The sequence below is a fragment of the Astyanax mexicanus genome, chromosome 1, assembly GCF_023375975.1.
Source record: "Astyanax mexicanus isolate ESR-SI-001 chromosome 1, AstMex3_surface, whole genome shotgun sequence".
NCBI lineage: Eukaryota > Metazoa > Chordata > Actinopteri > Characiformes > Acestrorhamphidae > Astyanax > Astyanax mexicanus.
The window spans coordinates 16,350,947-16,375,717 of NC_064408.1; the positions used below are offsets into that span (position 1 = coordinate 16,350,947).

The 24,771-nt window shown below is 36.3% G+C and overlaps 1 long non-coding RNA gene across 2 annotated transcripts in view; it reads right to left on the bottom strand.

Moving 5' to 3' along the window:
- LOC103040896 (uncharacterized) overlaps positions 1–24,771 on the bottom strand; it is a 136,417-nt gene that overhangs the window by 11,683 nt on the left and 99,963 nt on the right. The window contains exon 7 of one of the 2 annotated variants that reach the window (XR_007429287.1): positions 12,737–12,863. This is a non-coding gene — a long non-coding RNA (uncharacterized LOC103040896). Of the gene's footprint in view, positions 1–9,260; positions 12,864–24,771 lie in introns of those variants that run through there. The other variant, XR_007429285.1, reaches the window with a different exon arrangement.

The window sequence follows — 24,771 nt, forward strand, 5'->3', positions numbered from 1 at the left end:
GAATTCTAGCTATCTAGTTTAAAGCTCTAATTTGAGCCAATAATAACCTTGGATTTCCTGTTGCAGTTAAAATTGGTTTTCATACTGTTTCAGCCAGCAATCTATCCAGTTACAATGCTAAAATGCTAAAATGTATTCTGACATTAAACAGCTGAATGTGAAATTGTTTTCTGAAAGGTTGCATTGATTATACAGAATCTAAAAATTACAACTGTTATTTAATTACACTTATTACAGTGATTACAGTTTTCTGGGCTCTCCTGCACCCTTTGTTACTGACTCATATGATCATGTATTCCTAGATTACATTTTCACCAGTGATGATTTTTATCACCTTATTAACTTATACAAATTGAATTCATTTTCATTAAACCTCATAAATTAAAACACAGCATAATTTACAAGAATAGAATAAATCAGAATACGACCTTACAGAGGTAATGTAGGTGATTATACTACTGAGGGCTCATCTCAGCAATGGGAACATTTACGACTTTCTAATGATTTATTTCGTATTTTTTGCATGAAAAAGTCAAATCTGTACAATTATGATTTTGCAATATATAATTTAAGAAATATGTTAGTACTTTTAAGCTGATCTATTTGCTTGATATCACAACATATCTTAAAATAAAGACAAATTACAGAAATTCATTTTACCTTGCCATGATCTTCAGTTCTTCAATTTTAATTTCAGACTATTAATATTCTGAATACTGAGAAAAATGTTCAGGAAACAGGACAGAGTATATAGCATGAATGAGGGACACCCATGCTAATGGCCTTAGAGTTTAAAGGACATGTTTATATTTTCGTAGACTATATTTTCTTAGGATTTGCTTAGAATGTACTTTTAAATGATAAGTGGTAAAAAATGTCCACTTTGTGCATTTACATTTCACAATTTATAATTCGAACAACATGGTTGTTCTTTCATACTGATCTCACTGGGCTACCTCACTGAAATTAAAGACAAAAGAAAGAGAGAAACTCATTTTCTTATTGTCATCATCTTTATAATCACTATGCATTTTGTATTTGGAATATCAGATAATGAATATTATAAATATTTAATAGAAAGAAATAGGGTTTAAAGGTAACACATTTAGGGATGAAAATGTGATTTTTATGACCTACTATGGATGACACAGAATGAGATATTAAAAAAAAATGTGATGCTGCCCATCCCTAAAATGATTCCAACCGATCTTCAACATTGAAATGTAGTTGAAATACAGTTAAAATATAGTTGACATAATGTCTGTTTAATATTAAATGCTTGTGCTAATGTTGAAATCAACATACTGTCCTCAATCTTCTGCCTTTTGAATAAGCATTTAACATTTCAACACCATACAATTAAAAAAAATGTTGGATGGAGGGATAAAAAAGTTTTTTAGGTTTTATTTCATTTGCAGTAAATGAGTAATTGCTTTTTAATTTGGTACCAATTCTCCACCATACCTGAGGGAATGTTCATGTTCTATTTATTCTATGTTACTGTTGTGTTTTTGAGATCAAATGTTCAGAAATCAGATTGGTAGAGCTGGGTAACTTTCTGTATACTCTGAAGCTTTACTACAGTGATGTAAGTTTATTGTTAACACTCTGTTAACCATGGGATTTTCTAGTTTTAGCTACTTGTAGTAATAAAAGCTTTTTTGTTTGTAGTTGTACAGTTCCTACAGATAGAGATGATTAAAATAAAACTGTTAATTCTTCATCATGGCATACAGTTGTTTTTAATTTTCCTCTTCTATACAATTTTGAGCATCCCAAATGTGAGCTATGGTTTATTAATGGTTTAAAGTACGAAGTTGAAACAATGTTGCCATATCAACGTTAATTCACTTTTCAAAAAAATCAACACCAAATCCAACGTTGATTCAACTATAACATTAAGGTTGATTCAACATTAAAATGCCAGCTGGGTTAAATTAGCTTTATGTACACAGTAGCATTCACAATTAGCTTTAAGCATTAAAGCTAGAGTCTAGAGATTTCAGGTGAAAATTCTTTATTTTTCTATATCCAGAAACAGCTATGCTAATGTCAACAAACAACCTGTGTCCTGTTCTGGTTAGAACAGTGAGCTGTAAGAACAGCAGGCTCAGACATCCAGAGCTAGCATTAGCATGCTTACCCGATGCTAGGCTATCTGGGTCTGTTTTGGTCTTGATTAGCTCTTCCCAAAGCTATTTTTGCCACACCGCCGGAGCGGCAGAAGGCAGACGCTGCGATATGGTGAGGAGAGGAGCTGAACTTTGTACACATTTGGCCAGTGAGCGCTTGCCCTGCGGCGTTGTGGCTCTTTTCCTTTTTTTCTGTTAAGGACACAGGAGGCGTTTATGATTTTTAAAGTGTTTATTTAAGCATGCCTTGTAATCTTCCTCCGCACCGAGAGGCATGACGATGAAGACATTCCCCAAAAGCATGAATCAGGGAGATTATGGGCGCTTTTGTAAAGCTCTTTTCAGTTTGGTGGGACACAGATGCTGCAGGCTAACAGCTAAAATGCTTTTTTATTTTTTTTTAAATCCTGGTTCTCACTGTTTAACACGCGGCTTGAATAAACCAGTGTGAACATCAGCCTGGCTTCCTGTGCCACCTTTACTCTGGGTGAAGATACCAGGCCAGCGGAGATGCACAGCGACATGCTTACACACGTATCGACGAGTAAACTTTTTTGGGAGAACAAGCAAAAGTACCGCTAGCAGGATGAACACACACTCTCACACACAAACACACACATTCGCTCCACACCCACCAAGTGTACACACACCTGCACCATGCTTTAATACAGGAAACGAACTGCCAAAGCTGTACACAATGCAGGCTCATACACATTTCTCTTGATACAATATCCAGATGTGTGGGGTCATGTGGTTCAATATGCAGTATTACATACAGTATAATGTCTTTAAAAGCATTTTAAAAGTATTTATATTATGGACGTGTATTTATGCGTTTAAAAAGCATATTTGAGATTTCTCCTTAGTGTTTCTAGCTATTTTATAGTTATAGTTATAGCTATAAATATATGATTTTATGTACTAAAAACTCACTTCAAAAACAAACCTGATTTAACTTAGTAAAGACCTGATTAGCAAAACCAGATACTGGATTTGGATCATAAACGTTGTTACAGCGACAATATACATTAGGATATATGTGATTCACTAAGGATGTGTGATGACCCAGTAATTGTATCAGAAAATATAAACAGAAAAATCTTAACCGTGAAGCTTAAAAACAAACTTAAACAATTTTCGTTTCATATAATTGAACGTGTTAAACACGGCGTATGTAAAAAAAAAAAAAAAAAAAAAAGGCAGGCTGCTCCTCTTTCGCTCTTGTTCACCCATAAAGTTAGATATACTTCTCCCCTGAAAGTGCATAAACATGGAGCAGCCAGTCTGAGAGTCCGCAGGATAGGTGTGTATGGGATAGGTGTGCCAATCAGTGCTGCATTATCCTGAAGAGCAAACGTGGGCTCGGTGCTCACCTCTTTTGTTTGACGCATTAGACTGCAGTTTTGAGGAGTGGCAAAGGAGTACAGCACATTGCAGTCCTGATCTCACACTGGGGTCTGCCCTCTTCTGAATAAAAAAATCATTATTCTCAAATATATTGTGTTTTTTTTTTTTTTCATACAAATTTGCAATAAGCAATTTTGCACGCTGGGAAATGTGTGATTAACGAGTGTTGTAAGCAGAAATCACTGTTAAAAATCGAAATCATGTATGAAAATGACCAATTCTCTAAATATTGTTTCAAAAAATGTATTTTTAAACACTTTGTGACTTTATTCTTTAGTACTGAATCAGATTGTGGGTATTCACAAGCTGCAATATTTTAGATTAATATATTAAGTTTTTTTCCTCAGCTACGGATGGACTGCATGTTAGCCTAACACTAATATTGATTCTAGTAAATCATTAAACAGGACAAGCTAGTGCTGCAGCTAATAAATAAACAAATAAATAAAAAATCATGATGCAGGCATACTGCTAAAAAGCTGGCAGAATGTCTACAGTTTCCTTAACTGTTGTAAATCTGAAGATATCAGAAAATACAGTAAAAAAAGAACAAATGAAAGGCCAGAAACAGCTAATTTGACTCCATTGTTGGCTGTGTTTGCTTTAAGAAACGGGTTAGAGAAATCAGGCTATATTAAAAGTGCTGTTACAGTCATTGGGTGGTCCTTAGAGGGAAATAATACATTTCCAGCGATTTCCTGAAATAAAAGTAAGCTTTAGACTTTCACACCAGGCACAAGAGTAACAATGATTTAACCCTTACAAGCCCAGAACTGCTGAAACCAGCAGAAAGAATTCAGTGTAGAAATGTTATATGAGTATATTCAGCTTATAAACATCCTTATCTGTTAATAATTTTCATTTAATTAAAAGAAAACAGAAGGGTGGCATTCACAGCATTTAAGAGGGATACTTGTTGAGTTTTCTGATCATGTACACAAAAACACTGCTTCTCCGTACCACCCAAAATTAGTATTTTTGCAAAAAAATAAAAAATCTAATAAATTATACTAGAAAGAAGGAAAGAATTTAGTTTTTACGTTCACGCATTCCACAGTGATTTACAAATGATTTAAGGCAGCAACACCATGAGAAACAACTATTTTTAATGACCTATATATAGCAGTGATTAAACAGTAGGGAACTGTACCTTTATAAATCTACATCAGTTGAACTGCTTTACTAAATGGACTGCAATATAATACAGATCATGAGCAGATCTCATCCAGAATTTGCAGTATGCTGAGTTATTTTAATGTTTTATATTAAATTCACATAGATTTACAGCTGTTAAAATTTAGTATGATGTAGACACAGGGCCAATCAGCCTTCAGTGTTTAGCCTGGTTTCTCTGTCTCTGCAGCTAAAGGTGCAAATGGGGACATGCTACGCCTTTTTACTTACGTATCCAACTGTCAAAAATTGTGCTGTTTTTTGTTTTAAGTTGTTTTAATCTCTGATTTCCAAATTTGTATATTTTTCTCTATTTAACTTGCTTTAGTTTTTAAAAGAAAAAGACTAAAGTCTGCACAGAAAATCGTACAGGAAAGTGTGGCTGTTTTCAGGCTTTAGCTAATATTACGGAGGTTTTAATCTTTTTGGCTATTGGATATTTTCACCTGGATCACGAACAAATGTTTGCTTAACCCTTGAACACTAACGCCGGGTGATTTTCACCCACACTATTTTCTCATGTGATTTTTTATTGTGTTGCTACTGTCTGAGTTGTATGGGACTTTGAGTTGCTTCAGGGCGCTCACTGATGTCATTAATGTTATGGTTGATTTCCTCCTAAAATCTATGATTTCTTCAAGAGCCATGAGTATGTTAGTGATAGAGAGTAACATATTTTATGGGTGTTTTTACCTGATATTAGTGTGTTTGTGTGTTTAAATCAGGTGCTCACATGTTCCAGGAATGGGTGGCCCAAAGACCAAGTTCTCAGCAGCATTAGTTTTTTTTTAAGACATTATTTGTTAAGAATGACCTGATTTTTCAATTACCTTTCTGCTTTTTTATAGGGTCATCCATGGTCCTTTTTTATTTTATGTGGTGCTGCATGTTTTAAAATGAAAAAAAAAAAAAAAGAGTTAAACTTACAGTGTATACTCAAATGTTAGTGATGGTGTTACTAATTTTAATGTTAGTGTTCTAGGGTTAAATCAGTGCCAAATGACTTAACAGCTTCGTAAAATTCTAGTTTTATTCTAGCTTCTTAATACTGAGGCAACACATAACACATTTTATTTTTATATTAGGGTCAGTGATAAAATGGTTTAGTTATTGTTCGGTACGATTCTTTAATATGCTTTAAAACTGAAATTCTGAAACAGACTGAAAAAGCTGCATATAGAGCAGAATGTAAATTTGAACATAAATCCAATTCCAATTCCAACAACATAACTACATCTAAGTAAATTTGTCAACTTTAACTACAAAAGCATTAAAGATTAAACTGTAAAAACACCTGATTTACACCAACATGTTACCAAGACCCACTTTTGAGTAGAATATTCAGAATCCTGAATATTGTGATTTTACTTAATAAGAACCTAATTAGTAAAACCAGATACAGGATTTGGATCATAAACTATAAATTATACTGAGCTTGCATACAGAGGGGTTTAGAAATGATTAAACACAAAACATTACTACCTTTTTATTATTAACATTAAGAATTGATGTTGTGCACTGATAAATTATTTGTGTTTATTCTAACAGTATTATTTTATTGTGCAGATAAGTCGTTTTTTTATGTAATCTAAATCTACAAATTTATATCTAAATCTTAGGTTCTATTTACAAAATAAAAGCTATATCTGAACTCCAAAGGGTTAAATTCAGACAGAATATCTTCTTCAAAGACATCTATGAACTGATTTTGTCCTTTTAAACTATAAAATCTTTAAGATTCATCTGTAAAAACACTTGATCTACACCAACATGTGAACAAATCCCACTTTTGAGCAGAATATTTAGAAGCCACATGAGTTTTGAAGAATTTAGGTGGAGTCAAACGAGGACAAGAGATTAAATATTTGAATGGTGAGGCAACAAATACCAACATACACACAAATGATTTGGACCAGCCTTAAAAATGGCTTAGTTAGTAATAATTCTGTACTCTCTCTTTTTCTGCCTTATTGAAAAATAAATCATTAAAAAATTTGCAACAAAACAGGTTGAAAAAGCTGTTAAAGCAGAAGGTAAATCAGACAGAAATGCAGTTTACTGCATAACCAATAGCAGTAAAGCAAAACGAATAAGTCTATAATAACCGAAAGTCTAAAGTTAAATACAGACAGAAATACAGACAGAATGGAACGTGCACAAGCTATTAAAACAACCCCGATTTTCTCCTTCATCCTTTAAGATGCATCTCTAGAAACATCTGATCTACACCAGCGTATTAATCAGACTCATGGCAGAGTGGTGGATGTTTTTAGTGGTTGGTTCTCTGCACTGGCAGCACGTGGCGCACCGAGAAGGGCGTCTACTCAGGGAAAGCTAGGAGGCTGTACAGTTATCTTCCACGGTGTAACTCTAAACTATACAACCTACTACCTCACCCCGAGACAACGTCATCACCGCGCTGCAGAACCGCACAAAACAGGAGGCTGCAGAGCCAATGCGGCAACAGGGCTCCATCCTCGAGGGGTATTTGCATGGAACCAAAGCAAGGGGTCAAAAAAAAAAAAAAAAAACCCTAACAGAAAAGAACTTCTAATGGTCATTTCTCTATTTTGGTCATGTTCACACCTGTAGATATCCATTATGAAATACATCATTACTCGCAAAAAGCATGCAGAACACCAAAAAGCTGCTCATAATCACAGTTATAGTGATAAATCCTTGTTTATTTTATGTATGCAATTATTTGTATCATTTTTATAATTTTAACTTCATACAAGCTTAAAACTCTAACGGCTCGTATTCGACATCTTTATCTCTCATTATAAAAAAAAAATATTATATAAACATTAATATGAGCATCATAGTATTTCTATAATGAAACTTAATAACCAGGTAACACACTTGCAATATGGATTAATAAGAATAGTAAAAAACACCAAAAATAAAAGAAAAATCCTAAACCACAAATACATAGCTTTTGCTTTAAAGCTTTTAGCGCTTATATTGTCTCAGATATATTTGTGATAAATTATAATATTGTGGTTTTAAGATTGATAAAATGATAAAACCTATACCATGATGCAATAACACCCTTTTAAAGCACAATGCTCATTACACTCTCACATCAATAAAAAAATCTTTAAACATTAATGCATTGTGCTAAAACATAAAGTCTTGAAACAAAGGACCTTAAATTTTGCTCAAAAAAGCCTTATAATAAATTATTGGTATGCTTTAGAGCTGCCAGTGCTAATATTGGCCCAGCTATATTTGTGATAAATTTTATTTTTGCTTTTTTAATAATAGTATCATGATAAAAAGATACCATGATGCAGTTCCACCCTTTCAAATCACTACAAATACTAAAACTAAAAAAATATATATTTTTTAGTGGAATTTTGGATTAAAAAAGTGGAATTTTAAGGTGAAATTTTGCTTTAAAAAAGCTTTAGAATAAAATCTCGCTATGCTAACATACACTAAATCTTTTGCTTTAGAGCTCCTAGCGAGTATACTGTCTCAGATATATTTGTGATAAATTATATTACTGTTGTTTTAATAACAGTACAATGATAAAAAGATACCATGATACAATTCCACCCATTTAAAGCACAATGCTCATTACATTCTCATATCAATACGTTAATTAATGCATTGTACTAAAGCGAGTCTTAAGGTGAAGCCTTAGAATAAAATCTTGCTACGCTAACATACATATATCCTTTGCTTTAAAGCTACCAGTGCTAATATTTTAATAATATTTGTAATAAATACTAAAAATAAAAAAAATCTTAAAACATTAATGCATTGTACTAAAGCGAGTGAAATTTTGAGGTGAAATTTTGCTTTTAAAAAGCTTTCGAATAAATTCTTGTTATTTAGTAACATACATTATCTTTTGTTTTTAAGCTACTATTTTTAAGCAGATAATATATTGTTTCATATATGTTTGTGATAAATGATAATGATTGTTGTTTTAACACTGATAAAGTAATAAAACAATACCATAATGCAACTACAGTTCTTTTAACGCACAATGATCATTATATTCTCACATTAAGAGTTATTCTTAAGAGCAGCCAAACAACAGAATTAAAATATATATATATATATATATATATTTTATATCCTGAACAAATATATTATAAACAAAATCTGACATATTTTATACTGCTTATAATTCTAATTCACATTAATATGATCCCTTTGCTACATGATATATAAAAAAGACAATACTGCAGTCATTAAAGTGATTCAAACACTGTGTATAAAAAAAGTTGAAACATACATATCGTGACAGCCATTTAAATACGTCTCTTATGATAGCAATGCTACATCACTGCCATATAACAACACCAGGCCCAAAATATACAGCACATATCTGTGGAATAACGAAGATCCCGGGCGCCGATCTCTTTTACAGAACTTTCCAGAAGGTGATGGATGCCGCAGAGGAAGGAAGGACGTCTCAGTGACCTCGCAGACACATACCTGTAGACACGAGCTTGTGCCCAGAGTCACCACAAGTTCGGATCTACGGGTTTGTGGCAGCTGGCAGTATCTCTCTGACCCAGACAGAGCCAGAACCCTCTCCTTCTCTTAAACACTTCTTATCTCACAGTTAAACAGAGGGAATATATAGAGGTTACGTATCGTAGAAAACGAGAAATAGAAAATATGAAGTATAAAGAAGCTCTATTTGAAGATTTTGGTCTAATTTACAAAAGGATAATGTAAGACGATAAGATACAACCATGAGAAAACAGCTGGGAAAGAACCTGGAAATTCCCAAATAAAGAAAAAAAAACATCAACGAGGAAAAAAAGAAGAGGAAGTAAGAAGAGATTTTACAATTTCAGTCTGTGTTCCTTTAGAAGAGCTGCCTGGAACTGATATCAAAAAATGGGTCAAGTGAAGAAGAAGAAGAAGAAGAAGAAGAAGAAGAAGAAGAAGGACAATGCCACAAAGCACAAAAAAACTGATTTTAAAAAGCTGATATTACTATAGAGCAAAACCTAGATCTAGTCTCGATACGTCCAAACAGGAAAGTCAGCACAACCTTTAAAAAGCAGACTAAAAAACCCGGATCAGTCACAGCAGGTAAGCAACCTGACTCACTGATATGAAAAAAAAAAAGGGTGGAGTAAAAGTGTTAGACGTTCAGTTACGTTCAAACTAAGCTAAACTACTAAAGCACTACTAAAGTATTCAACTCTGACTCACATTCCATGAATATTTAGATCCTGCGGGATCCAGTCGCAGTTGGATAAGAACCAATGCGAATTTTCTCCATTTTTTTTTTAACCCTTCAACATCAATGTCAATTTGAAATGTGTTCATTTTTACTTTTTATCAAAATTTTATGATACAATAAGCCAAAAGAAATGCTCTAGAATGACTCAAAATTGATTATTTTTATTCTTTTTTTTTGTATTTTTACAGTGACATAAAATCTCAAGTTTTTTTTTTTTTTTCATCTTTTGTAGAGAAGATATTGAAAAGTTTTTCTCTGACTATGATAATATATCAGGGTTCATACACTTTTAAACCAATACGTTTCCATGAATTTTTCATGATATTTTTCTATTCCTTTCAATGCAAATTTTCATCGGTGCAGACATGAACAATAAAACCAAAAATCAACTAATTCTCTAATTAAAATTTATATATTATAGTAGGTCTAAAATGAATCTGACACACACACAAAAATGTTGACACAATTTTTAATACTCAAATGTGTGTCAGATCCTGAGAGATCCATTGTTTCGGGCTAAATTACTCATTTAACTCTGTGCTGATGTATTTGTTGTTAGCTCAAAATAGATTTTCTCCATCCTTAAACGGAAACACACAGATTTGTAGACTAAATTTCCATGACTTTCCTAAAACTTTCCAGGTATTTAGATTTTTCTAAAACTTATCCAAGCCTGGAAATTGCAATTTTTGAATTCCATGACCATTAAAAACCCTGTATATTGACCTCTGAATTGAAGTTGCCAAACTACTCCACTACTGAAGTAGTGAATACTGATTCACATGATAAATTATATTTAGATTCTGCAGGATATTTTTGCTATTGGATAAAGACCATTTGATTCAATTTTTGGTTAAATTAGGTTATAATCTATAGTTAGGTAGTAGAAAATTAAAGACTTTTGAATCAATTACTTTTTGAAATAATATTTTAATCTGTGAGTGGTTCCTCTGTATATTGTACCATAATTGTATTCATTTTATTCTATGTTTCTTCTATTGAAACCTGTCCTCCTGTAGAGTTGGACTTATACACAGTTGGAGGGCGAACTGAAGTTGCTGGTTTTCTCTTTCAGCACTGCAGTGAAATGACAACGCTTGAGATTTAACGATGTGACCAACTGCCAAGCAGTTTGGTTTGGGAGCAGCAGGCGGTAGAGAGTTCGAAAACGACTGATCAGAAAACTACTGCTAAAAAACGACTTTTTTTCTTACGTCTGAATCATTGCAACCAAACAAAAAAACATGAAGTCAAACCCAACCTAATATAATGACAAGCCAGGATGTTGCCCCAACACATTCCAAATGATTGTTGAAACATCGGCGTTTTGTTTTAGTGTTTCAGTAAAGAAAAAAAAATAGTTGGATAAGGAGCAGCTGGGTGTGTCATGACAAATTAAAAGGCATATGAGCTTTATGATCACTGAAGTGTAGTCTAAAAACCTCATGTTTGGTCTTTGCCACAAACGTCCAAAGTTAAACTCTTGCATTCTCTCTCGGATATATATCGTAGACTGAAGGTCACAGCGAAAGGACACAGACACATGTTAGCTGGGTGCTAACAGGCATGCGGTGCTGCTGCTGCTGTTGTTGCTAGCTTCACACACTGCAGACTGGTTCACTCTATATATTTCGAAAAGACACTTTTATAAGGAGAAATTCATAGTTTTCCATCCAAAAATAACTTGAATGAAGACTGTACGATAAATTATCGCTTCGTGAAATATTTTGCTTTAAAATGTAAGAAGCGTTTTATTGCTTAGCATGCTTAGCCTGTTTACTACTACTTCTATTACTACTAATACAGCTACTATTGTAGCTGATTTAGTTTTTTTTTTTTTTCAGATCTAATTTGCAACATTTCATGTTATACAGCCTGCAGTGTTAAAGCAATAGTTTTTTTTTTTTATACATATATAGACATCAGTTATTATTAACGTTGTTGACATAAATCGTAATCTCTGCATCAGAAACATGCCTGGTTGGTATACAGGCATGTAAGTACAGCAAGCTGTGTTTAGCTATGCCATGATTCATAGTGTGCAGCCACTCCCTTTAGAGAAATCAGATCAAATGATAAAGAACTAATGGCTGGTATGAGTTTGGCTGGTATGTAGGTAATATATATGCTGTTTTTGAAAGGAGAACCAAACGCAGAATATGTATTATCTTGAATGTCAAACATCCTGGAATAGAAAATGAAGGGTTGGCTGGTGGAGCATTACTCAAGTGCTTTTTGCATTAGAACAAATCAGATTTTAAGTTCAGAGAAACGTAAAAAAAATAAAATAAAATACGGTTAAAATTGCTGTGTGTTTTATGAAAGCAATTCAAGTCAAGCTGTACAGGATAAGTTACAAAGAGTAATACAATAAATAAAGCTATAGTTTTATATATTTAATATTCATGTTCATCAAAGTTTATGATTGATGTTTGGTGTGGCAAAACTCCTGTGGAATATGGAGTTAAATACCCCAGTGTTATTCTGCCACTTATTGGGCCACGTATAAGTAACCCAGTTTAGGAAAAACCCAGTTATGAAGAGCAACAAATATGAAGATGAGAAACGCGTCTAAACACATTTAAACGCGTCTTAGATGCAGATTTTATTATTTTGTTATTTTCATTTTGAGATTTTATTCAGCAATGTCGACTACATTGCCAAACGCTGAACCACGGTAAACGCGACACGCAGCTAAAATACGGTTTTATGTCGAAGAAGCTTCCGAAGCGGAAAAAAAAAACGGAACAACTAAAGATAAAAAGGAAAAAGAAAAAAACAAGAATAAGAATAAAACAAAGGAGCGTACCGGTGCAGGACGGCGGCGTGAGGTGGCGGGCACGCTGCTGACCAGTGCGTGGGTCTGAACTGGAGCAGTCTCAGTCTTCTTCTGGCGGTAGCGTGAAGGCCGGCTCAGGGTGCAGGCTAGGCCGATTCTGTCGCCAAAAAAGACAAAATAAATAAATAAAGATATATAAAATAGATCTGGAAGAGGAAAAGGGACACAGCACGTTAGAACAAAGCGGAAACAAAAGGGTTTACTCACAAAATGGTCAAACGCTTTAATTCTAAAACAGGTCCAGACACGAACGTGGAGCGTACAGAATCATCTATGACCGCAAACGTCCCAGCGCAACATATTAACCATCAACAACTGAATATCATCACGTCACTGTTATAAAAATGCTTGAAGGCAAAAAAAAAAAAAAAAAATGTCAAAAAAACTAAAATCAAAACAAAACACCCCTGTCCCTTCGGTCACCCTCCCGTGCGGTGGCAGCGGCTCGCGTCCACGTTTTTTTACCGGCCGAGGTGCTAAAAAAGCCCCGAAAAAACGGGATTCTGAAAAAAAGGTTCCGCAGAAGAGGGAGAGAGGAGAAGGCAGAAAAAAGAAAAGGTCGAACGCGGTGAGATGTGGTCGAGGAGGAGTTTCACCACTGCCCAGGCTACAGGGAAAGTGGAATTTGTGACCAAGCAAAGGAAAGGGTGGTGTTTTCTTTTTTTTTTCTCTCCCTCTTTTTTTTTTTTTGGCGCTTCGCTGTGCTCGAGTTTTTTGGATCACAGCAGGGTCCTTGGCTGCGGTTCTGACTCGCCTCAACGGTGCCAAAATTTGCACGATTTCCCCTTTTGTCTTTAAGTCCTGTGCATAAAACTTAACGGGGGATAACAACAAAACGAAACAAAACAAGAAGCAGGAAAGAGAGCGGAGGAATGCTTCGGACCGAGAGGGAGAAATAAAGCAATAAAGCATGGAGGGAAAGTTTTGAAGGAGGACGAGGGAAAGAGAGAGAGTGAGAGAGAGAGAGAGAGCGAGAGAGAGCGAAAGAAACAGACAGGCGAGAGCAAGAGATACAGAGGATACCGAGACAGAGAGAAGGGGAGAGAGAGCGAGAGAGAGAGAGAGCGTGCTACACAAAATAATAGAAGCTTAACACAGAAGATTCAGACTGGAAGAAAGAAGAGAAAGAGAGAGAGAGAAAGAGAAACGAAGCAGAATGCTGTAAAGAAAAGGAAAAAGTAGTGAAGGACTGAAAAAAGGACTGCTTTCACACCGGATTTCTTTTTTCGCCAAATATGCCAACGTCTCTCCCTGTCGGGCGAGCTGCACCGTCTCCCTCTTTTTCTCCCTCTCTCTCTCTCTCTCTCTCTCTCTCTCTCTCTCCCTCTCTCTCTCTTGCACTCGCTGTCTTTCTCTCTCTCTCCTCCTCCTCCTTCTCTGGTAGCCTGCGTCCAATCCAAGCCACGTAGGGAGAGAGCGAGAGAGAGAGAGAGAGAGAGAGAGGGGTGCACTTCTTTAGCTTCAGCTTTATCAAAATGGCTGAGGCCGAAGATGATTTTTAAGACAGAAATAAAAAGAGAAAGAGAGAGAGAGACAGAAAAGGAATGAAAAAGAAAAGAGCGAAGAAGACGGGGAGCAATGCTCACTGTCCTGTTCCGGAAAAAGCTACAGGCAGGGGGTCTGTATGCTGTCTCAAACCTTCCTCTCTCTTTCCCTTCTTTATGTCTACTTCTCTTCCTCTCTCTGTCTATGTCTCTCGTCCCTCTCTCTCTCTCTCTGTCTCTCTGTCTCTTTCTTTTCTCAGCGCTCCAAAAACTCCCCCAGATCCACCCGGCGAACAATATTTGTTCGTGTTCCCCACAGAAAGCCGCGCTAAATGCCGGCAATTAACCGTGTTTTTTGTCTCCGTCCCCTCCGTCCCTCTCTGTCCATCTGTCTGCTCATCTGTCCGTCTGTCTGTCAGGGTCCCAATATCTATTTGCTTGTTTACATGGCCATCTAAATCCAGGCGCTGGCACAGGCTGCCCAATGCTCCCTCTGTCTGTCGACTGAGTGTGTGTGTGTGTGTGTGTGTGTCAGTCAGTCACAGTCTGGCTGCCCGTCCACCACTCCCCAGACGCTGAAACATATTCGAGTGCCACTGCCTCCCCGTCCCTGCATGCTTCTGGCCTCTCTCACTTTTGCTATGATGATATCGTGCCGCTGGGTTGCCTGAAACAGCTTTACTCTCCTTTATTTTTATTATTATATTTTTATATCTTTTCGTTCATTCTCATTTGTCGCTCCACCCTGAAACGCACTGCGGTTTATTAGTCGGGTGCTGAATAATGAAGGCTGCTTGGCTTCTGCTGCTGGTGGTGTTTGGAGATTGAGATGGTTTCTCAATCTCAATATGGCTTCCACCACATCCACAACTTAACATGGCTGGGGGACTCTTTTGACTGCAACACATACTGCAGGCATCACGTGGTGCGACACCATATACACTCCCCCCATCTTCTCTTTTTTGAGGTTAATGAGTGAGGGCGAGCGGCCTGTGTAGCACAGCCGTCTGTGTGGGCTTGTTTTGAGGAGAGGAGACTAGACTTTATGATTGGGCATATTTTTCACGTGCTGACACCAAAACTATTGGAATTTGTTTTTTGAAAAATAATATTTTAATGTACTTTTGAGACAATCATATTTTATCATTAAACAGAAATAGTCATGTGGTCCCACTACCAATTTTTTAATTTAATTTTCAATATCAGTACATATACGGTACCTTGAATTTGGTACTGATACCCAAATGGTATTTTTTTCTGTACAATTTTTAAAATTACAACCAAAAAAAAAAACGAACAAAATGCAATAATTATTCTCACACACGATTGTGCCACATTATTAAGAACAAAAGCAACAGCATTACATTCTTTAACTGCTTAAAATACAAATATTTTATATCAGAAGCATATGACTGGATGCATTTCAGTTTTTAAGATTCCTTTTTAAGGAATTTCAGCATTAGATTAGCAAATTTAAATTTTATTAGTGGTGTCAATCATTTAAAAATGAATTAAAATCTATTTTTTTAATTTTAGATTTGATACTGATGTTTTACTTCACAAATCACCCAAAAACAGTAACATTAACATGATAAAAGTGTTCTAAATAACAAAAAAATTAGTAAAATGTAGCTTATACTTTGCCTCGTAGGCGCTGGAGCTGCCATGCTGTTTTCTCTGCTTAGCTACTGTTATTTTAATTCATTGGCTGGTTACAATTTTATTTTTAAGAACAACAGGCTTTAATTAGCGTTATGTGCAACAAAACATAAAAAAGGAAACCCATTCTGTTCATTGTAATGGACACAGGGCCCAAAAGGGTTACTTATAGTCGGACAGGTTATATAATTATGCTTGTGTATTAGTGTCACCTAGACAGAGCAGAATATTTGTAATGATTTTTTATTACTTAAAACAATAACAGCCCTAATTACACAACATACAGGAAATATTCAAGAAATATTTATGTCTGTGTACACAACTTATTACACACACATGTGCACACCACACACAAACACACACACTAATACATGTGAAAAACATACACTATGTGGAAAACTATTCCAACTGCACAAACAATTAACACATCTGCAGTTACATAACCTGTACAACTACAATGATGAATCTGTACCAATGCACACTTCACCAGCAGTTACACAGTTATTACAAGGGTTGTTAATGTGTAACTACATAGTTATTAGAGACACTTACTATAAAGTGGGACTAATTATGTAATTAACAATTACAGTAGCAATGTAAAAACAAGAAATAGTATAGTAAAGGTATAACAATGTATCACAAAGCACAGGGAAGAATTATGCTATCAAATGCAGTTGCATTACTTAAACGCAAACAGCACCAATAAACGATATAATACGCTGTCTGTGATAATGATGATGTCACAATACTATTACAAAACTGCGATACTCAACATATTACAAGTCAATTCTGTAATACTCCACAGCATCTGTGTTACTGAAGAGGATAAAATACTCCTAAGTAAACAAAAACCAGCAATTATGAATTTATTTGTGTCAGTTTCACAGAATTAGACAATCACTATTCTTCACCTTCAATTGATATACATGCTAACCACATGCTTTAGCACGTGTAATAGTTAAGAAACTCTATGCATTCTACAGGTATTTCGAATTTTCTTGCTATTGTCAAGCTCCATGGGCTCCTCTAAGCAACTGTCACTCTAAAATATATTCTAAAATCATATGTAACTGTTGTTCACAAGGCAAGGATGGCTGACTTACAGTTTCTAATGTGCAGAGTGTCATTAAGACATTCTTCTGCTAAGACAAGCAAATCAAAACCCTCATATGACTGCCAAGAACCCGCAAGGAGAGTTAAGCTGAGTCAGCAGGGTGGTGCACGGTGTCCTGCACAAACTTGTGCATTTTATTGTATTATTATTTATTTTATTGCTGAACGCCAATTAGTGCAACTGAACTGGAGCTCCGATATTAAGTTAGAGATGGTAGGAGACAGATTGGTCCCCTTTTTTTAAAAGCTAAATTTTAGAATAAAAGTCCTGAGCCCAGATAATACTAATGAATATATAATCATTGACATTTACAACAAGCGTGAGACACAAACCCATGCATATCACACTACCAAGGTATTTCTTTTTGATAAATTGATGTTGCTATACATTTTAAAGCACTTATGTAAAAGATACTGCTGGAGAGATGCTAAAGAGAGTGTGATACATTGAATATTTTAAAAATGTTTAACAACATTGCAGCTAGACAACACATGCTCACTATAGTTTTTGTTGTAGCTTTATTCTTCATTATTGAGACACTTAATGTTTAAGCACTTCACTTAAAACAAGCAATTGTAAGTAAGCTATAATGCTCAATGGCCCCACTTGCAGAAGACCCACACTTGACATCACATTAGTGTTTCTGACGGGTATCAGTATTACAGTGAACGTAATACTGATACCCATCAATACCAACATGCCATCTGTAATCTGTCTGCTTGACATGGCCTTGAAACGTTTCCTACTGGCATATTTTTGTGGATGTTTGCACGGAAAGGTCACTTATATCACAGTCAAGAGGCAAATCGTGCTCCGCCATTTATTAAACCAAAATACATGAAAGTTTCATATGAGATCAGAAAGGTAAAAACCTTCTTTAGACTGCCGTCCTGCAACTCCAGATCTACATGATTTGGCTGCTGAGCCCCTCTCCTGCCCCTCACCTGCCCTGCCTGGGTCAATGCCAAGCTGCATAAAAGCCCCCAGCAGAAGGGGGAACAAAGAGGGCACCAGGACAGCTGGCAAACCCCCAGCAACCTGTTAACAAAGACTGAGGCAATGCATAAAGCCTTTATTCTACTTACTTTAGGGCATTTTTTACTCCAAACAAGGCATTAAATCAGCAAATAAATCAGCACTTTTATTTTAGTGGACCTGTGTATGTAACTAAAAACTAAAATATTAGTTTTTTCGATTTTACCAAATTGAAAAGCTCTGGAATATAATCAAGAGGAAGATTGTTGATCACAAGCCATCAAACCACCAAGCTGAACTGCTTGAGTTTATGCACCAGGAGTGGCATAAAGTTACCCAAAAGCAGTGTGTAAGACTGGTGGAGGAGAACATGCCAATGCTTTATGAAAATTAACTTGTTCTCTTTGCTTCATTTCAGGTCTGAAAGCTCTGCATCGTTTTTGTTATTTCAGCCATTTCTCATTTTCTGCAAATAAATGCTCTAAATCACAATATTTTTATTTGGAATTTGGAAGAAATGTTGTCCGTAGTTTATAAAATAAAACAACAATGTTGAGAATTGAGAATCTTTGAGATGTGCTGGAGAAGGCTTTGTGCAGTGGTCAGACTCAGTGGTCAGCCATCATCAATGCTGCAAGATCTTGGTGAAAAAATAATGCAACAATATATTGAAATAAATTTTGACATTGCGGAAGCTTATAACGAAACCATGTCACAGTGAATGTGTGCCGCAATCAAAGCTTTTTTGGTGACAACTTTTTGTTTGGGCAGGCAGTGTATTTTTAACCAAAGATCCATATGTCTGTCAAATATAGCTTGACCATAGTGCTGGACGATATGGCCAAAATTTATATCACGATATATTCTTTAATTTCGGTCGATACGATATCATTTCGATATCGATATAAATACTTTGAAGGCCTCAGAAAAACTGATAAGAATCCCTGCAATGGAAATCTGTACAGCACTGTCTGAAATTTTCTGAAAAAGTCTTTAAAGCCTCCTCTCACAAAAACTGTATAATACTTTAGAAATAAAAAATGGTCAGAATAAATCAATGCTCACTTTTATTTGCATGTAGCAAAATAAAAACATGACATATCTGTCAAACACAAACCTATAAGCTATATACATATTACCAATATAAATAACTTTACATTACAGCAGAGGCAGAGCTTCTTATTATTTTTTAAACATATTTAACAGATCAAAACAAAAGTGCTTCAACCAGGTTAACCTTATGGAATACAAAAAGCCTTCATATTTATAAAGGGAACATGATATCCCCGTCAAATAAACAAACATCAACTATAAATAACTTAGATACAACATAAACTACAAAAGTGCTTCAGATACTGTGTGTAGTGAAACTGCTTGAAGTGGTGGAACAGACCGGACCGGAGCGCAGCCGAGCTTCATCGCGGGACATTCTAGGTGCGGAGCCGAGATCTGCTCGGTTAAGGTCGGTTTCGCTTCATCGCGGAAGGTTTTAGATGCGGCCCAGATCCGCTCGTTTAGGGTCGGTTTTGCTTCATCGCTGAAGGGTTTAGACGTGGCCCAGATCCGCTCGTTTAGGGTCGGTTTCGCTTCATCGCGGAAGGTTTTAGATGCGGCCCAGATTCGCTCGTTTAGGGTCGGTTTTGCTTCATCGCTGAAGGGTTTAGACGCGGAGCGGCGCGCGGCCGAGATCCGCTCGGTTAGGGTCGGTTTCGCTTCATCGCGGAATGGTTTAGACGTGGCGCGGCGCGCGGCCGAGATCCTCTCGGTTAGGGTCGGTTTCACTTCATCACGAAAGGGTTTAGACGCGTAGCGGCGCGCGGCCGAGATCCTCTCGGTTAGGGTCGGTTTCGCTTCATCACGAAAGGGTTTAGACGCGGAGCAGTGCGCGGCTGAGATCCTCTCGGTTAGGGTCAGTTTCGCTTCATCACGAAAGGGTTTAGACGCGGAGCGGCGCGCAGCTGAGATCCGCTCGGTTAGGATCGGTTTCGCTTCATCGCGAAGGGTTTAGACGCGGAGCAGCGCGCGGCTGAGATCCGCTCGGTTAGGGTCGGTTTTGCCGAGCTTCATCACGGGACATTTTAGATGCGATGCGATGCGATGCGATGCGATGCGATGCGGAGCTGAGCGGAGCCTAGCCTTACCTAGCCTAGCCTAGGCCTGTGTGATTACGTCATCGCGCACTGACGTAGCCCGGCTACGGAGGGTGATTGCTCTGCTCAGCTCTGCAGTGAACTGACGCCCCTAAAAAACGCCTGTCTGTGATAGATTCTGTCAATAATACATACCGATATGCCACAGAAATGATATCACCGTTATTGAAACCGATATCGAATTATTGTCCAGGCCTACTTGACCATAACGCCATAATATAAACCTGGTATAAAATGTTACAAATTACAATCATCAAGCAATCAAGATTTTTAACACTAAACTCATTTGCCTCCTTCGATCAACAGTAAGTTCATTACAGATGCAGCAGGCAGACAGGAAATGATCTCCCGCCCAATCAGCACTAAAAAAGTGTCAGATGAGAACGTCCTCCCTAACAATCTAACAATAAAGCAGGTCACTTATAAGCGTCTCCCACACTGAGACGAATCCAGATCAAAAGGGACAACTCTCGGAAATGACCCAAGAACACAGCGTCTCACAGGCAGGTCAGCTCAAGTTCAAGGTAAACAAAGCTGGGATCTCAAACCAGATTGAGGATAAACTGCAATAAGAGAAGCTGTTCAACAAAAGGACCAGACCACACCAGTATCAAACCTCAACACGCTCTGCAACAAAACCACTGCCATCTCAGAGCATAAACAACTATTTCACAGCATAACACTCTGTTTCCTGCAGGGAGAGCTGATAAACGCCAGGTTCAAGTTCATTATAACACTTCTCTTGCATTAATTAATTAATTATTGTGTTTGGTGTTGATTTACTAGGTTTACTACTGCTTTAAAAAGCAGCTGAAAGATGTGAGCTGTACAGTACTAGGACAGCAATGTCAGTTGAGCTAAATTAGCTTTAGCATTTGTTTGTTTTCTAAACGATTGGCAGCCTTTCTCTGTTTCGATTTTAATCACACATGATCTTCTGTGGCGTTCTGCGTTCACCAGATGCATTTATTCAGTTCTGCCAAAATGTGTCTCTGATAAATACAATAGTTTTGAATGTTTATTCTACCGCTATCGATGTTTCATTTCTCTCCTTCTGTTTTCAGATACATAGAGATAGACACCAATTATATGTCTCCATTTATACAGCTCTGGGAAAAAAAATGAGACCACTTAAAATATATAATTAAGTGGAAGATGGATTATCACAAGCCATCAAACCAAACTGAACTGCTTGAATTTTTGCCCCACGTGTGGCATAAACTTATCCAAAAACAGTGTGTAAGACTGGTGGAGGAAAACATGCCAAGATACACTGTTATTTAAAAACAGGGTTATTCAACCAAATATTGATTTATGAACTCTTAAAAAATTTTGTGAATTTGAACTTATATATGAACTTATGTAGTTAATATAATTATAGCACAATGTTTATTTTACATACCTATACCATACATACCTATAAATAGCAAAATCAGAGAAACTGATTCATTGGTCTCCTATTTTTTTTCCAGAGCTGTTTATGTCATATTTCAAATTAAAAGCCCTCTGTAATGTTTTGATATTGCGATTGCTAAAGCAGGTCTGGAAATACTGTAGTAGTATTTATACTAATACTAATAATAAAACAAATTAATTTATTTTTTTCTGTAATAAATGTGCAAGTTAAGTAGTAAGCAAGTAATAAGTAGGTAATAACACAAAATAAATTGCAGAAAGTTACAGCACACTAAAGATCAACACAATAAAAAGAGCACATACATTAAACAGATAAATATATAATTTACAAGCAAAAAAAGCTGACTTGCAGTAGATTTTGATCAAAACATGGACAAAACCAATCAAATCTTGTATCAGGTAATATTTACATCTCAAATGAAGAGATATTTGTATCGTCTGTATTGGAGTGGATGTGTGGCTGTCTTTTATAAATACTGCATCATTTTTAAATTAATCAAGGAATGTTAAATTTAATCTTAACATCCCACAACACTGGCCTAGGGTCAATGTAAAAAATTAAAAATTGATGGCAGATTTTGGTTACATGACATTTTATAAGATTCTAAAGCAAGGTTGGAAATACTGTAGTAGTATTTATGATCATAATAATGAAACAAATCAAATCACTTTTACTGTTATAGATGTGCAATTTAAGGGGTAAACAAATTATAAAGTATATAAAGTACAACTTGAACATTTTTGAGCTTTTCTATTGGTCCATTCATCACAGAATGTTCACTCAAACAATATTCACACTGGTGATTGATTTATATGTATTACGAAAGTTAAGTGTAGTTAAATGCATTCATTTGTCTTGCAAAGCCAGGGACAGTCTTTTCCTTCCCTCAGTTTGCATAAATCAGTTGACTCTAACAACATCATCATATTTAAGTATAAAGCACATAGACTTTAGTACACATATGCACATATATGCATGTAGGTTCATTACCACAATGCTTTTACACAGCTAAACCTACACTTTGGCTTTCACTGGGTTCAGAGGTCAGGGATTGTGTTGGTGCTTTCTGTGGGACAGTGTTGGTGCAGGATCCTCCCCTGTGCATATGTTCACATTCATTAAGATATGAAAGAGAGAGATTGATAGCACACCACAGTTCCTCATGAGCCGCGGGTTCAGAAAGCACTCCCGCTACGCTGCTTCACAACGGCCCTTAATCACTCACTAATGCACAATCAACTCAAATGGCTGGAGAACAATAGCGTCTTGTGTTGCACGGCCGAGGATCTGTTTATGGTGACTTATCGATTGGATCTCGCTCCTTTTAAAGGGGAAAGATTTCAGAGTCTTTCAGATCGAGTCATCTAAGGCCAAGGAGGAGAGATAGGAGAAACAAAAATGGAGGCGATAAGGGATGATACTGCTTTGTCCTTTTTTTAATACTAAAAGCCTGAGTAGGGTTTTAAAAAACAACAATGACTAAGTTTTTCTTTTTTTTGACTAAGATATGGTATTTTGGTATGAGCAGAAACTGCTGGATAAGAATGAATTCTGATGCTATTATAAGGCAAACTATCAATGTCTATTTTCTGGTCTATTTTTATGCACAAGTCGCACAGGATTATAAGATATGAAGGTATAAAGCATTTTAAGCGACAATAGTAAGAAACAGGAATGTCGCACTGTAATCAACACAAATTTTTCTCCTGAAAATTGTTTGTTTGGGTGAGTAAAGCGTTTCCGCTTATTTACAGTAAGCTTATATTTCCAGTTAGCAGCAGCGCAGTTAGCAGCAGGGCATTTAGCAATGCTTAGCGCTAGTAAATGCCACATAACAGCGCTGCACTGAGGAACCCAGTGCACAGTTCATCCCACGTAGCTTGTTTTAACACAGTAAACACGTAGACTGCAGTCCAATATACTTGCCTCTGAACTGCGAAAGAGCTAGCACTGTAGTTAACGGCTAATGCTAATGCTGCTCCAGCCTTGGTGCTGGAGAAACTTCACTGAAACTCCTGTATAACACTGTACCTCAGTGGAGTAGCTTCACAGCTTCTAACAACCTGACAGGTAAAATTCATACATTAGATGTACAGGATTATAAGGTACACTGTTGATTTTTGGGAAAATTAAAGGATTTTAAGTGTGCATAGTGGGAAAAATACAGTAATTTTAAAGCTTAGTGTTTTGTTATAAATAGAAAAAAAAAAAATCTTTATTTGGTGCCAGACTATGTTCTAAGTTTTAATATTGAGGGAGGTGCTTAAACTTCCCAGCCAGTATGACTGGGAGTGTAGTGTAGAGATGGAAAGATCAATCGGCCATGTATTGGTATAAGCAATCAAAGATCAGACAATATTTTTTGCGAGTTAAAAGTTACATCAGCTCTGTGTGAGGCTCCTTCAAGGAGGCTCTTGTCACAAGAAAGTAACATTTGTAGAATATGTAAGACTAACATGTCTTAACAAACACAGCTATTGACATGCAACAGCAAATGGTGCAAATACCATCAAAAGTACAGCAACAACAAACAGACAAGTAAATTATTCACATATATTAATAAAAAATAATGGAGGTTTTTGATCAAAGTTTTTGAGGCTGACACTGATACTGATCGAGGCAGGGCTAGACATCACATCTACCTTGCCAGGCAGGCAAACTTAAAGCAGCTGTAATGCATCATCATGCAGTACTTCTGCAATGTACACCACCTCTAAAGATAAAATGTCCTTTATTTCTTGTTATTCAACCATATTTAAAATAGTACTTACTTTACTATTCTCCACTGATATTATATTCATCTGTTAATCATTGGGCATCGCTAAAATGACTCTATTTAGAACTAAGACACCAGAATAATCGTAACATCCTCAGTTATTTGATCTAATTAAGTTAACATTACACATGGTTATTGTTATCAAAAAACATGCTGTGCCTTATGCCATGCTACAGGCTATTTTAAATCAGTGTCATCACTATAAGGTCCTCCCACACAAAGCCTTGAAGTAGAGGTGCAGATAGGGCAATGGAGACAAATGAGAGGAAGAGGAAAATGAAAAAAAAAGGCAAACCCTCCCAAGAAAAGCTCACTGATAGCTAAGTCTCTGAAGTCACCGAATCTGTCTGGGATTTGTCAACCAGCTGCCTGTTCAATAAGCAAACGACAAGCAACATCTGTTTGTTGGCGTGCTGGCAAGCCAAAAACC